The sequence below is a fragment of the Ambystoma mexicanum genome, chromosome 1q, assembly GCF_040938575.1.
Source record: "Ambystoma mexicanum isolate Mex_15411 chromosome 1q, UKY_AmexF1_1, whole genome shotgun sequence".
In the NCBI taxonomy this organism is placed as follows: Eukaryota; Metazoa; Chordata; class Amphibia; order Caudata; family Ambystomatidae; genus Ambystoma; species Ambystoma mexicanum.
The window spans coordinates 715797240-715812769 of NC_090922.1; positions in this window are offsets into that span (position 1 = coordinate 715797240).

Here is a 15530-nt window from a genome sequence, read left to right on the forward strand (position 1 = left end):
CGTATTTACTATGTGTTTGTATTACTAACGTGGAGCGATTATCTGAATTGCAGGTAACACATAATCTACCATGGTTTGCATTTTGTACAAGTAGCTGAAATGGAATGGATTCACAATTAGGTATTGATATATATATATATCAAGCGTTCATTGGGGATTTCTTCTTGTGTTACATTGTTGCAGAGAGTGCATGTATGTTTCCACATGTATGAAATCTGGAAGATTTCATTTATTGGTATGTTTTTGTTTTCCAGTACTTGTAGTAAGTACATTAGAAATTCCTGCGGATCTTCCTGTAAGTTTATAGTGAATTTCACCATTACAGCGCAGTAGTCCAATTGTTGTCTTATTCCATGAACACTATACGTGTTGTCAGGATTGTTTGCTGCATTTCTGTGAAGTACTAACATTTGCAAACACAATGGGTCTGTACTGTGTAAGTAAATGTTCTCAACAATTGGTGGTAATTGAAATAGAATATTCATTGCTGCATTTGCGTAGCAACTTACACCAACTATTTTAATGGACCAGGTAGTTCTGTGTCTGACTGCTTTTTTTGGAGTTTGTCTTCCTTCTTTGAAGAAGTACCTGGTTTACTTTCCCTAGTTGATTCTTTTTTGATTGTGGTACTTGATGAAGTATTACTTTCTTTTACTCTCTTTGGAGGATTTGCATTGACATCCTGTTGCTTTTCTGTTTGATTTATTTTTCTTTTATAATGTTTAACTTTTTGTGAAACAGAATATGTGTTTAGATGGGGAGTGTATAGTGAGCAAAGTCTATTGTATTCTAAAATGCAAGGAATATCAGCATTTATTTTACTTGCATCAAAGTTGATTAGAAATAGACCGTCAAGTGAACGCATGCGTGATAGTGCTACGTAGCTCATGCCTTCTTTAAAGACTGTGTTACCAATATCTATCATTGCTTTGTCTAGGGTAAGACCTTGTGATTTATGAATCGTGACTGCGTATGCAAGAGTTAGAGAAAATTGTTCTCTGCGTACATACATGTCTTTGAAGAGAAGGAATCGAGCTGTTGAGCGTCCTATCCTTTTAACTTCTGAAAGTTTGTCAAAGAGTATATTGACAAACTGAATTTTTTTTGTCACATGGGTATGTTTGGAAGCCAAGAATTGTACCCAGTGCTCCATTAACTAGTCCTTGGCCCACGTCAAGGTTACGTTTAAGCATTAGTCTGCAATTTAAGGATAATTTTAATATAATTTCTAAGCCTGCTGTGTTTGAGATTGATTTTTCTAAACTATTTAGTCTTGTTGTGGCTTGGTCACACATAGGTAGTGTCATACCATGTACATCTAGTTTGTCTGTGGCGCTAATTTCCATTATTGGTTGCATTTCTTTACTTAACATTATTTCATTGAATTTGAAACAGCTTGCAAGAGTTGGCATTAAGGCCATACAATTGACATTTTTGTGGGCTAATTGTTCCATAACATCTGTAGCACATGCATTATCGCCATAAAGTGCATTCATTTGACGGGTTTTCCATATTGTTTCTGCTTCTTTAGAGAGTATACCAACTCTGATACTTTTTAAGATGTTGGCATAAGTGAGATCTGCAGATTGCCGCATGTTTTCTGTTAATTCTCTGTATTGGAAATGTTGCCAAAGGTTGACATTTCCAATGATGCCAACAGTTTTACGGCATAGTTCGTCTCCTTATGTTTTAAAAATAGGCTCACCTTTTACTGGTGTCAATTGAAGATCTCCGAAAACAATAATGTGTTTTCCTGCAAAGAGCTCTTCCTAGTTTGTTTTCAGTACTTCTTGTAATCTGAGGTGAATCAAAGCCAACATTAGGTTGGAGACCATGCTCACTTCATCTATTAGTAGCATTTTCATGTGTTCCAATACTCTGCGTAGTTCCATTGCAGCTTCTGCAGAAAGTTTGTAATAGTCTAATTTGTTCTGGTGTTCTACTGGCAATAGTAGTAATCGGTGTAAAGTGACACCACCTACGTTGTAGGCAGCTAAACCTGTGGGGGCAGTGACAGCAGCTGACAGTTTGTTGTTTGTCAATTGTTGAAGGAATTTACTGATGATTTTGATTAGGAATGTTTTGCCAGAACCAGCTTCACCACTGATGTACAGTAGTATAGGTTTATAATTATGGCAGGAACATTCTTTATTTTCATGTTGTACACCATGTGCAATTTGTTTTGTTACTTCTTCAAAAATGCTATGTTGTTCGTTGTTTAGTTTTGATTGTAGTATAGTTGTCTTCTTTATCTTCATATTGACACATGGTGGTCAATTCTTGGAGCAAACGTGCACCGAAAATCCCAGCGCAAGGTGGCGCAAGCGTGAGAAACCCAGCTCACGCGCACGCGTGCGATTCAAGGAAGACGCTGCGAGTGTTTCCCGCTGTCATTGTGCAAAATCCTGCCATGGCGCAAGCGGGCATACACGGTGTGTGCTACGTGCACAGCAAAAGCACACATAGCGTGGCACACACAACCAAAGTGGGCAGAACAGTGGGCGTAACACGCGGAATGGGGAATAACGCGTGAAAAAGAAGGCGTAACTGGGGAAGTACTGCAGGGAACTACACGAAATGCCCACACGCACGCGAACAACCCGTATTCATGGATTCAAATACGGGAAACCCGCGCACAGCAAAAGACGCACACAGGCGTCAACGCGTCCGCCACACGAAGGCAGACGGAAGCGTCCCCGCGCACAGTATAAAAGTGCGCGCAAACAACAAACACGTATATACAGCTACAATTAATGCCCCATTTGTCGCAACACTGATCGTGGGACACCGCAGGAGGAGGAGGATAGCAAGGGTACGCATTTTCACACCACGGACAAGCCTTTTTGGGATGCCTGACGACCAGTTCTACGGCAGGTATAGGTTTCCACCCCACATCATCCTAGACCTGGTCAGGGAGTGGGAAGATGATCTTACATCCCCCACCCTTTGGTCCCAAGCACTGAGCCCCTTGGAGAAGGTGCTCAATGTCCTGAATTTTTTGGCCATTGGGTCATTTCAGCGGACTACTGCCATAGTGGGGGGGGTCTCACAGGCCATGCCGTCACGCTGCCTACACCAGGTACTGGCAATCATGACAGCGCGCCCCTCAGTCTGCAGGCACATATACATGCCCAGAACCCCCTCAGAAGGGCAAGCCGATGTCCTGGATTTTTACAGGGTGGCACACTTCCCCAAAGTGTTCGGTGCCATAGATTGCACCCATGTGGCCCTACGTCCACCTAGGGCCACTGAGCACAACTATCGAAACCGCAAGCACTGGCATTCCATCAATGTACAGGTGGTATGCGATGCAAAGGGAATCATCACCTCTGTCTATGCAAACTACTCTGGCTCCACCCATGACAGTTTCATATACAGAATGTCCTCTCTGAGCTGGGCCCTGGAAGCTGGGCAGCATGGCGACACCTGGCTCCTAGGTGAGTACAAATGCCCTTGCACATGCATGCATGTCACACACACACACACAAATACACAAACCCCAATAATCACAACCATTTACACCTCCCCAGGGGACAGTGCCTACCCTCTGAGCAACCACATGATGACGCCAATCCGGAACCCCACCACACCACCCCAGGTAAGATACAACGCTGCCCATATTGCAACCATGGCCATAGTGGAGCAAACATTCGGAGTGCTCAAGTCATGTTTCCGCTCCCTTGACCGCTCTGGCGGGCAGCTACTCTATGCACCCCCAGTAGTGTGCAGGATCATTGCGGCAGCATGTGTCCTGCACAATGTTGCAACACGACAGGGCGTACCGGTGGACATGGTGGTGCCCCCACATCCCCAACCACAGGCACAGGCACTGCCCATGGAAGGGGACAGGGCACGTGGCGAGGAAGCCGGACCCAGCTTGTGGCCACATTTTTCACTTAAACTCCCACCCCTGCGGAGTGCACACAGGCCTGGCACATACAAGGTGACAATCGATGATGACAAAGAGACAGTCAATTGTCACAAGCTTACCACCCTGAGATAGTTGCCATGGAAGTGCCACATTGTCTGCATCCCTAGCTACTTAAACACAAGCTATCCTGTGTGACCAAAAGGCACACATATGACATATGACATGACATGATATGGCATTTGTAACATGCCTATACACAAGTGTTTCAAGGTGCGACGAGGCAGGGAGGGGGGAACAAGGGAAGACAGACAACCATACTACAAGCCAGGTGTCATTTAGATTGCGCAAGTGGAGGGGTAGGGGGAAGGGAAAAGTGCAAGGGGAAGGGGAAGGGGGGAGTGCAGTACAGGGTAAGTAGAATAAAAAACAAATAAATAGGCCAGCTGGTGGCAAGTGCAAAGGTAAGTGCAGACAAGTGCTGGGAAGGGGGGGCTGTAGGGATAGAGAGACAGTCCCGCAGTGCAGGAGTTGCCAGGGAGGTAGTGCAAGTGGAGAGTGGCTGGGCCAGGGACTGAGGTCGGTGAGAGTGGGCCAGTTGCAGATCCAGTGCAGTTTCAGTGAAGAATTTAGCAAGGGAGAGGGAGAGAGAAAGCAGAAGCAAAGAGGAAGGTCTTGAGGTGCTTCCCGAACCGGAGATGGTTCTCCTCAAGTTCCAGGGAGGCAGGAAGGCTGTTCCAGAGGGAGGCCCCTGCCACAGAGAGAGATATACCCTCAGCTTGTTACTTCGAGAAGCGGCTGACCCTGGCATGCAAGGTGTGAATCACACACACCTGCAAAACAGGCCATGACCATCGCTGTTATGTCACTCAAACCCTCCCAAACCACAACATGACATGGTAAGCAATAGCCATACACCAACACAGTACCAATAAGGTACACATTGCCATGTCAAAAATGTACAGTGGCATCAGACAATGATGCATGACATGGAATCAGATGAAATGACTGACCAACAACCTCCCACCCAAAATAAGTCATTCCCAAATGCATTACAAAAGTTGTAGACGTAACATAACAATGAATGCCTGTCTACATGTACATTGTGCATTGCAAAATCAACACTGCAGCTTCTGTGTGCTGTGTCCAACTCCTGCAACACACTGCTCAGAGCACAGCACAGTGAACAGCTATTCTGTGTGATGCACACCCTTAGCATCACATCTAACCGACAAACCACATCAAAAAGCAAATTAGGCATGTACAGGATCCATAATTGGTCACAGAACATGTGCTGCAGGGACACAGTGGGCACCAGAAGGCAAACAGAGTGTACAACTGGATATCCAAGGGTGGTTGTACATGTAGTGCATCATAGTGCAGGTGTGTGGGTCAGTAAGGACATGCACTCAACATATGCATGTGCAATCAAGTGAGCATCAGTGTCCTCTACACATCACATGTGAACATTCAACATGTGTACACCCCAGCATGTCAAACCACAACTATCCCCTCACACCTGAAAGGTAAACACAACACATGAACAGACATTGATCAGCAGAACCCAACATGTACATAGGATACCACAATTACAATGTCAGGGTTCCCATCACACTGCAGGACAAGGCAACTATCAACAACAAAACAACCCCCTCCCTCACAAATGACCATGACCCACTGAACAACTGCACCTGGGTCATGGAGCCTTCAACCCTCAATTTCACCTGGCCACAGGATCACCCTTCCCCTTCGTCACCATCTACCACCTTGTGTGTAAAAAGGTGCCTGCACCCTCAGAGTCCACCCTCATTTGCAAAATCACAAAATCCAAGCCAGAACAACGAACCAGAACACCCTCCAGTAGATGACTTGACGTAGCAGTACCTCACAAAGGCCAAGTACTACCACAATGATGTAACAACCAAGGTAGCACAGTAAAACAATGTCACAACAGGATGTGAACCATGTGTGGTACATAACATAGAATTATGCACCACGAACGGATGTGTACTGTCACAGGTCCCGTGTACAGGCGCAGGAGTGGCATGAACCAACCACCTCCACCGTGGCTCGGCTCCCTGCAAGGTCAAACTCACACAGGCTTCTGAGACCCTGGTGGGGAAAGAGGGTCAGGGATATGCAGTCAGGACAGGTGTTGGTACACTGGATAATTGGAATGAGTGGCAGGAGAGGGGAGGAGGAATGACACATGAAAGTAGGGAATGCACGAAAATGTACTACCTGCATGAACACATACACAATCCGAACAAACTTGGACATCATTGTCATGGCCTTCTGTAGTCCAGGCTTAGGAGTGGCACGAACCAACCTCCCCCTCTAGGGTTTCGGCGCCTGCAAATTTGGGGCTTACACAGGCATCCGCAACCCCAGCGGGGAAAGAAGGTTAGGGAACGTTGGTTGGATAGGTACGGGAAGCAGGAACACCGGGTAGGGGGTGCAGGGTTTAAAATTGGATAGGACTCCGGGTAATTAGGGGAAAAAAAAATGCCAAATTGAATTACACATTCATCCATGCATTAGTGCACCCCCCAGCAAGCCTATGCAGAGCAGTTTGAAAGAAAAACAACAAGACACTTAGCTCTGGTTTTGAGTGATGGCCTCCTGCCTGTGCACTTTCAGGTCCGGTTACAGGAGCACTTCAATGCTGCAAAGAGAGCCACAGTTAATAATCTGTGCGTGCCCATAACACAAAAACACACCACCAAATATGCCCCATAGCAACAAACTACTCTACAAACAGACAATCTGGTGTAGATGCTTCGTACCCATATGTAACATTACCCCTGTGATGGACCATACACAGTCAATGCAGTAAGTCAGCTGCCGGTGGGTGCGTGGCAAATGGAACACCAATGTGTCACAATTCACACAACATGCAATGTTCCCTGGGTAAGCAGACAGACCCATATAGCAAGGCATGACTTCAGAACAAGTCATGTTCCACCATGACCAAAACAAAGTAGGCAGTGCATGGTTCAAAATGTACATGGAAATGAAATGCACTGCACCCGAGTATGTCCCTTGCTGTATGTCCCTGTGAGCTGCTCCTTTCCATCTCTCAGAAGGCTACATGGTTGATACGTGTGCCTCAATGGACCTTGGTGTACCGGAGGGTATGTGCCACTGCCCCTGCAGGTGCCCCAGACAACCTTACAATCAACAGGCATCAGTCCACCAACACATCTGAGCTGTATTGTGTGCTTCAGCACCAATATTCGTCCAAGCTCACCCTCAGTGCTGTTACTAAGCCTGCATGTGCAACTGGCCTGGTGGAAGCTTTGCTGTGTTGTGGCCCCCCTGTGCTGCTCACCTTGCCTGGAGTTCCTTGGAACACGTCAGCAGTTCTAGGATGTAGGTCTGCAATCCCTGTGCCTCTGCTTGTGCACACATGTGCATGTGGGCACCAAGAAACGTTTCCAGAATTCAGACGTCCAATGGGCCATGTCTGCTGGCAAAGGCGGTCTGGAGGCTCATCCCCCTCCAGAAAGGGCATGAAACACATGATTAATGCTTTAAAGTAATCTGTGTGTGTCTCTTCAGGCATCTCATTACTGGACCATGCCAGAGACTTACATCAGAAATCACACCATCAGTCCATCTTTCACATCCAAAGTGTGGAACACACTATCTATGGCATGAATTGCAACAAGCAGGTGTACAGTAAAGATAAGAAACATACTACACAATGCATAGCAATGAATGTACACATTAATCATGAAACACCCCATTTAGCAAAAGCTGAACAGTGGTCAATAACACCGCAGTCATCCCCACTAGGGGTGTCAACACAAGTTACACAGCACTAGACATGCCACAGATATGACAGTCCAAAGCCCTTGTGTAATAGCCTGTCACACCCAACCATCCTTGCGAGCCCATGGATAAGGGAGGCAGGAGTGGCATATGTGAGTCAAGGACCCCAAGCAGCAAACACATACACAAGACAAGCCTGAAGGGCCCAGCTGGAACAGACAGTGGATGCCTTCAAAAGCCACAAAGCACCGCACCGTCACATGAAAGCACAATAGACAAGCATTTTTAAACTATATTAACTAATTACACTAACTATGAAAAACCTACATTACCTAATTAAACTAACTATCAAACAGAAACTTAACTAACTAAACTAAAAGAAAAATCAAAAATGGCCACATACGACCCAGGGTGGGGGAGGCACCCAGGTGGGGGGAGGTGCAGGGTGCTGCTCAACACCCACATGCGATGATGCTGAGACAAAAAAAAAACCTCCATGGGCTCAATGCCTGCACAGCCCGACCTATATGGGAGATAGATGGTCGTCCGAGTCTGGCTAATCCTGGAAAGGAGGACGTGGCACAGTAGCCTGGCCACGCCTAGCCACAGCTTGCCCCTCGTCGGCAGCAAGTCTGCCGGATGGGTGAGCCTGGTTCTGTGTGGCGATGTGACGTAGGTCTGCATGCAGAACCTCACGTGATACATGTGCTTCCTCTTGCAAGGTAGCACGTGTAACACGGAGTTCCTCCTGCAAGGCCTGGCTGGACAACCACTGCACCTCCCGCAAGCCTGTAGCTCAGCTGAGATGGTAGCTCAAGCTGTGCAAACCGCTCCTCTGCCCGCTGACTCTGGGACATCATAAGGACACCCAGAGTGGATTTGAGGGAAGCATACTCCTCCCTCAGTGCATCCATGTGCGCCTCTGCGTGATCAGCAATTGCTTGATGCAGAGACGACATTTCAGCCTGGCGTGCCCTGTCTGAGGCCACCATGCCCAGCCTGAGCGAGCGGGCCGTGGACCGTGCCGCCTGCTGCTCGAGAAGCACCTGCCTAGCAGGGGGGAGCAGAGATCGGGCCACACGCTCCATGCTCTCAGCGATGTTCTCCATTGCTGCCCCCTGCCGTTCTGAATTGGCGGGTGTCCTCGCTGTGTTGGCACCGCCCGTGGCTGCACGACTGTATGCCCCCGTCGACGTGATGTCCCAGGCACATCAGTGACTGGTGTGGAGGGTGAACATGCATCCAGATCCACCACGGGCGGAGGAACCAAGACTGTCTGATCCCTCAGTGCAGGAGTCGCGGACAGAGGAATGTCCACATCAGAATCACTCACCCCTGACACATGGACTTGATGCTCATCCAACTCGACATGGACGTCAGAGTCGTCATCAAGGCTGGACTCATAGGCAGCCAGAGACAAGATGGACTGTAGCACTTGAGGGTTTTCGTGGCCTACCACCCCAAGACACCCACTTGTGCCGGGTTGAGGTAGTGGTAACAACCCTGTGTCTGGCATGACAGCAACATCCTCCGCCTCCATTGCATCATCACCTGAAAAATAGAGAGAAAAGAGGTCACTACATATGTCAGGAGCACGCAACACACACACACACACCGACAACAAACACATCAGGCAGACATGTGACACACAACATATAACCTGGCATGCATGCTGGGTCAACTTTGAATTGCTTCTGTGATCAGACCTGTTGAAAGGTGGCAGTTTCCATGGAAGTGGGTCTATGCAGTGCAGAAAATGTGTACGCCACTCACTACCTACATGTACAAGGACTCCCTGGTGTTTGTCAGGAAATGTGAAGGCAGTGCAAGGTCAAATTCAGGCATCACATGCACTGTGCATTCAATGTGTAGTATATCTACAAGCCAAGCACCCCTCCACCCAAGTACAAAAGCAGGGATGCCTAGCATGGTATCAAAAGGCTGACCATACACCTGTGTATTGACAGGCAGTGTTGACTGGCATCAACAGCTTAATGTGATTTAAGTGACAGCACTGGAAATGATAAAGGGACAGTAAGCAGGACACATGATGAAAACTCTGGAGGCCGCCTACGTGTGAAGAAGACACTACAACAGTTGGACAGAGTCATTGGCCATTAAACAGGCTGAGGCCTGTGAGCCACACAGATTGTCAGACCCTAAACATGTGTGCAACTCAGTACTGAGCCACAGTTGACATGGGAAGGCTGATGAGATGCCCTGCAATGTATGTCACCCAGGACTTGTATTACAGTGATCATCCAGTCAAGGACACATAGGGGCATGCGTGCAATGCACATGGAGCATGAATGGGCACTCATGTTCCTGCAGGACATCTGACCTATGCACAGTACTAGTGAGATACCCTTAATCAAGTACTAAGGCTGTACCACACGGCATATGTCTGGCAGATTGTACGCTGGAAGTTAGCATCTACACAGGATGCATGAACAGGAAAGTACACATTGGCAAGATTGAAACAGACCAGTGCAAAGGTGGAACTGGGGTGCAGAGTGGCGGAAGAGGGGCAAGGGAGCATGCCTATATGGAGTCCGCGCATGCAGGCAGAGGAGACATGCACGTCAGTCATGCAATGACATTGTGCCTGGGCTGAGAGGAAGGTCACCCCACGCCACATGCAGAAGGGCCAGTGAGCTGGAACATGGACCGGAGGGGCATACTTGTAACCAGCATGTCAGTAGGGTGCAATAGTGGTGATGCGGACAGTCCCCGTCTGCTCCACATGTCCATCATCCAGCAGAGCAGACATGCATCACGGAAGCATTGCATTACTTACACATCAGAACCATGTACACTTCACATGTAGTGGAAATCATGCACAACACATCCCACAAGTGAAACACACACGTCCTCAACAAACACGCATCAACACTCACTGGGCTGGGCATCAAAGTCCAGGATCTCTCCTACTCCTTCGACCAATTCAGGTGGTATGAACTTCGCAACGAGTGCCTCATGCGGAGTGAGCTCTTCCTCCTCTGGTGCAGGCCCACCGCCAGTCACCAGAGTCAAGTTGTAAATAGAGGCACGCTTAGCCTTAGCGCTGCGTTTGAGGTCATTCCAACGCTTTTTGCACTCTTGCGCCGTGCGCACCTCATGGCCGAATGAACTGACATGTTCCGCAATATGCTTCCAGTGGGTGTCACGGTGGGCAGCCGTAGTCTGACTATTGGCACCCACTAGCATGTCACGGCTGTGGCCCTGCATGTAATCCACGAGGAAGTCCAGTTCCTGCTTGCAGAAAGGCTTCTTCCTCGACATGCAGGAGGTCGAGGCTGTGTGTGGGGTCCCAGCCTGTGCTGCAGGTGCAACCTTCCTCATCTTGGACTGTGGCGCAGACCCAGGCTGGCTAATGCCGCCCTGACCAGTATGGCCAGTGGGTTCGGTGGATTGAACCAAGGAAGTGGCAGGTGGAGGGACGACCAAAGGCCTGACTTGTATCAGTGGCATCTGGGTGCCCTCTAATGGACCCTGCGCAGCAACATCCGCTGTGGCAGAGTCATTGACCGCAACGGTCCTGGTTGGCAGACTCACAACCGGGGTGTTGTTGGGTGCATCTGCCCCTGCACTTGCCAACACCGGCTGTTCGGGGCAGCAGATGACATAACTGCCCCAGGGACACATGTCTTGGTCTGAGCAGCCCTGCCTGCCCCTATGGTTTCCCTGCTGGCCTGTTGGAAATCTGCGCTGGCAGACCCTGAGCCTGGGTGGCGGTGTCCACAGCTGCACCTGCAGCTACCACTACCCTTGGGCCCGTGGCAGTGAATGGAACGGACTGCCGGGTCACACGGGCGCCAGTGCCAGATGCAGAAGCTGCATCCCCCGGAACCACAGGGGATGGTGGCATGACTGCACCGACACATGGCACAACATTGTGCTCAGGTGGCGCACCCCTGCCTCTTCCCCCTCTGTGGCCGCCCTGGACACCCTGGATTCCCCCTACTCCCTGGTCACCACGGCCACGTCCCCGACCACGTCTGCCACAAGGAGTACACCCAGCTGAGGTGCCCCTCACCTTTGGTGTCCTCCCAACCATGGCACAGATGTAGTAGTGCCGGCACAGATGGATGGAGTAATGCCAATGGGAGGTGCACACCACAATTGACATGGGCAATTGGGGTGAAGGGGGTGGGAAGCAAGATGTTAACAGCCCCCCTGCACCTGCAAGGCTGTATGTGACCCCGGTGATGTAGTGACGGGTCACGCAATGCTCAGGCACCCCAAAACTGCAGTAAAACCGTGCATGCAACCCTGCAGCCTACGTGCGTGGAATCAAGCTCCCGCAGTACGCGGTGGCACCCAGTAACACGAATAACGCGTACGCGTGAGACACACAGGCTACTATGACCTCGAAAATGGGTGCGATACACAGGGGCACCCGCAGTGGGAAAAATAGCGTGTGCGACTCACCGTCTGACTACTGCGATGCAGAAAAACACGCGTAGCCAATACCCCCGCCAAAAGAAGAGATACGTCCTTGATAGCTGTGAAGTTGTGATGGCTCGCGAAACAACAGGAAGCAGCAACACACGTCAGTCTCCACGAAAGGCACGTACAGCGAACTGCTGCCCCCACTCACCTTTAACCCGTGCTGAGGGAAACGCCTGGTGCGTCACGTCACTTATGCGCATGGGCCCTTTCCTCGGATTACACGCATTCCCACGCGGACGTGCAGTTTTTCACGCGCGCTGAAACACCTGTGTACGCCTGCGCCTGTCATGTCACAGAGGCGCTTGCGCTTGAAGGGCCTTCTGTCCAATGAAATCACGTATGCATGCAGACGCGCTTACGCGCTAAGGGCCTTTCTTGAATTACACGCTGACGTGCAGAATTTTCACGTGCCAAATCACTCCCTATCAAGCTGGCCACGCATAAGCACGCGGAAGACCAGGCTCCTGCCCAAAAGGCCAAATTACTGCCCCCCAGAGCCCCGAGCAGCCTCCCACGAGCCATCTGCTGCTGCCTGCCTGCCTGCCTGCTGCCACCGTGCCCTGCCATTTGGTGCCTGCACATCAGCCATCTGCAGGGGTCCAGTTGCTGTGTCCACCCCTGCTGGAACAGAAGACTCCTGACTGGGATACCATCGCTCCACATCCCAGCCCCAGGACCCAGTTGCCCACCCACGCCTGCCTGGGGGGTCGCCATGTCGGGGCAAACACCATCCGAGACCACTGGCGACCCCCAGCCAGAGGGGCAGAGGGCCACCAGCTTCAGTCAGAAGGAAGTTGGTGTCCTGGTGGAGCATGTCCTGGGGCATTACGATGCCCTCTTTGGATCATCACGCGCTGACAAGGAAGGACGGGACAGGATCTGGACGGACATCGTGACTGCCATCAACGCGGAGGGGGTGGCAGTCCGACTATTCCATCATGTCAAGAAGCGCTGGGAGGACTTCAGGTCCAGGACCCTCAACAAGGCTTGGCGTCTCTTGAAGGCCGCAGATGTTAAGGGGCGCCGGGGCCACTTGTCGGAAGATCATATGAGGGTCCTGGAACGCATATCCCCAGCGCTCCACGTCCAGGTCCTTGAGAGGCAGACCCGTCTGGAGTCGAGCGGTAAGTGGCCAAGCATTGCTGTGTGAGACAGGGCATGTTGCCGTGTGCTGGTTGTCTGATACTTGCCTGTATGTGTGACATAGGCCATGTACGCGTGTGTGTGTGCAGGGACATCATGGTCATGCATGTGAGACCAGTAATGTGTGAAGCACACGGTTGGTGTATGTGTTTAAATGCTACATGGGGAGCCCTATGCGGACTGGACACATGAGAGCATGCCAGTCTCTGTTCCTGGACATGGGTGGGGGTGAGGGATGGGTGATGATGCCATGTACATGTATGGTGTCCATGTCTGTGTGTCTGACCTGCGTGTCTGTGACTTGTGAATGCCATGGATGCATGACACATGTCTGTGTCAATGTTAAGATTCACTGATGCAGCCTAGCTATCCGTGCATCCACTGTGTCTGGGGTGTATGAGTCCAGATGGATGAAAGTACGGTGAAGTGTGTGAATGTGATAGGCAATACCCATGATGCATGTGAGTTCAAAAACAACATTGTATGTTTCAAGAGTCCCTTGGACATGTTTGCTTATGTCCATAGCATGCGCCATGCCTGTTACTGCATGTGTTTTGCCTGCACTGACCCATGTGTTGTGGAGGTATCTTTGACAGTGCCACTCATCTGCTATTGCTTCCTGTCTAGGGGACCATTGTACAGTACCCTGATGCTTGTGTTCTATGTCTCCCTCTACACAGCGCAAAGTGAAGAAGAGGGCAGAGATGGCGCTGTGGAGCAAAGCGGTGGGGATGCCCCCACGGCTGCAGCGGAAGGGGTGGGTGAGCCCCCACAGGGGCTTGCAACGGCGGAATACGGTGTGGAGCCATCCAGGTTGGTGGTTTCCACAGAGGAGGAGGAGGCCGCTACTGAGCCGCACATGGGGCCTGGTGGGGGCATCCCTGCTGGTGCAAGTGGTGCAGTCCAGGGACATGGGCAGGAGGCAGCACAGGTCGCCGTGGAGGTGCCTGTGCATGTCACTGTCCCTAACACTGTGACTGCACCACCATGCACCAGCAGGGATGCCCCATCCCAGGCCTGTCCGCAGGTAGGGGGGATGTCCATGTCATCTGGGGACCACTGACCGTATGGAGAAGGTCCTGATTGGTATTACGTTGCGCACGGGTGTCATTCGTGATGAGGTACGTTCTTCCCGGGGGGAGCACACACGTCATTACGAAGAGCACCGCGCCAACGTGGCCCAGTTGGGAGCAGTCGTGGTCGGGGGTCTCGTACATGTGTCGGGCACTCTGGCGACCCTCTCCTCCTCTGTGGAGGCTAGGCGCCAGTCATTCTCCATGCCGTCTTCCGGCCCAAATGCCACCAGGGCCCCCTGTGGACCTGCCCCGACCAATGCAGCCAACTCGGTGGCAATCCCATCCCTGCCACAGTCGGGAGTCGGAGATCCACCAGGGGTGGACACACCAGCAACTGGACCCCAGCAGATGGAGAATGTGACGGCATCATCGGGCAGGGCACGTGCACGACGGCGTCGGTGGATTCCATCAGCCTGGATGCCTTCGTGCTGGCACAGGCAGTTGCGTCGGAGGCAGCGGCAGGCTCGACGTGGGAGGCATCATGGCTCGAGGCCATCAACATCAGGGGTGCAGGCATCGGCCGGAGGGCAGGAGAACCCTGGAATGGGAGTGGCTTCCCTGTGGGAGCGGTTGGGCCCGCAGATAGGTGCGGAGCAGCAGCGGGCAGAGGAGGAACGGCTCACAATGGTCAGGGCGGAGAACTCCATGCGGAGGGCGCTGAGGCCTGTTGAGTGCCTCGAGTTGGAGCTGGACACTGCATTATCCCTGCGAGACCTCGGGGCCAGGGAACATGCCTGCCTCCAAGCCATTGAACAGGAGTTCGATGATGCCCTGGCCCATGACAACATCCAGTTAGCCGTTGGACTAGCCCGCTGCCCTTGTAAATAGTTATGTAGTTAGTGTTAGGTTTCCTTTGCTTTTTTCTTGATTTTGGACCTTTTGGACAATGGACCACATTTTTGTATATAGTTTTTTTATTAGGTAGTATTTTTAGATAGGTTACATTTCTTCAGTTGGGATCATGGACCCTGGATTGTTTATCTGTATATAATTGACTGTTGGATTATGGGGTTTTTTTGGATTTACCCATGGAGCAATGGTTTTCGGTTTTGTTGTTCCCTTGGATGTACTTTTTTGAACTGTGACTTTGGACACCTTTCCTTTGGATTATGATTTGTGGTTTTTCATTATTTTACGGACATGCTGCTTTTTGTTTTTAATTCCCATCGTCGTTTGTTTATTTTTAATCCCATTTATGTTGCTTTTAATACATTGTT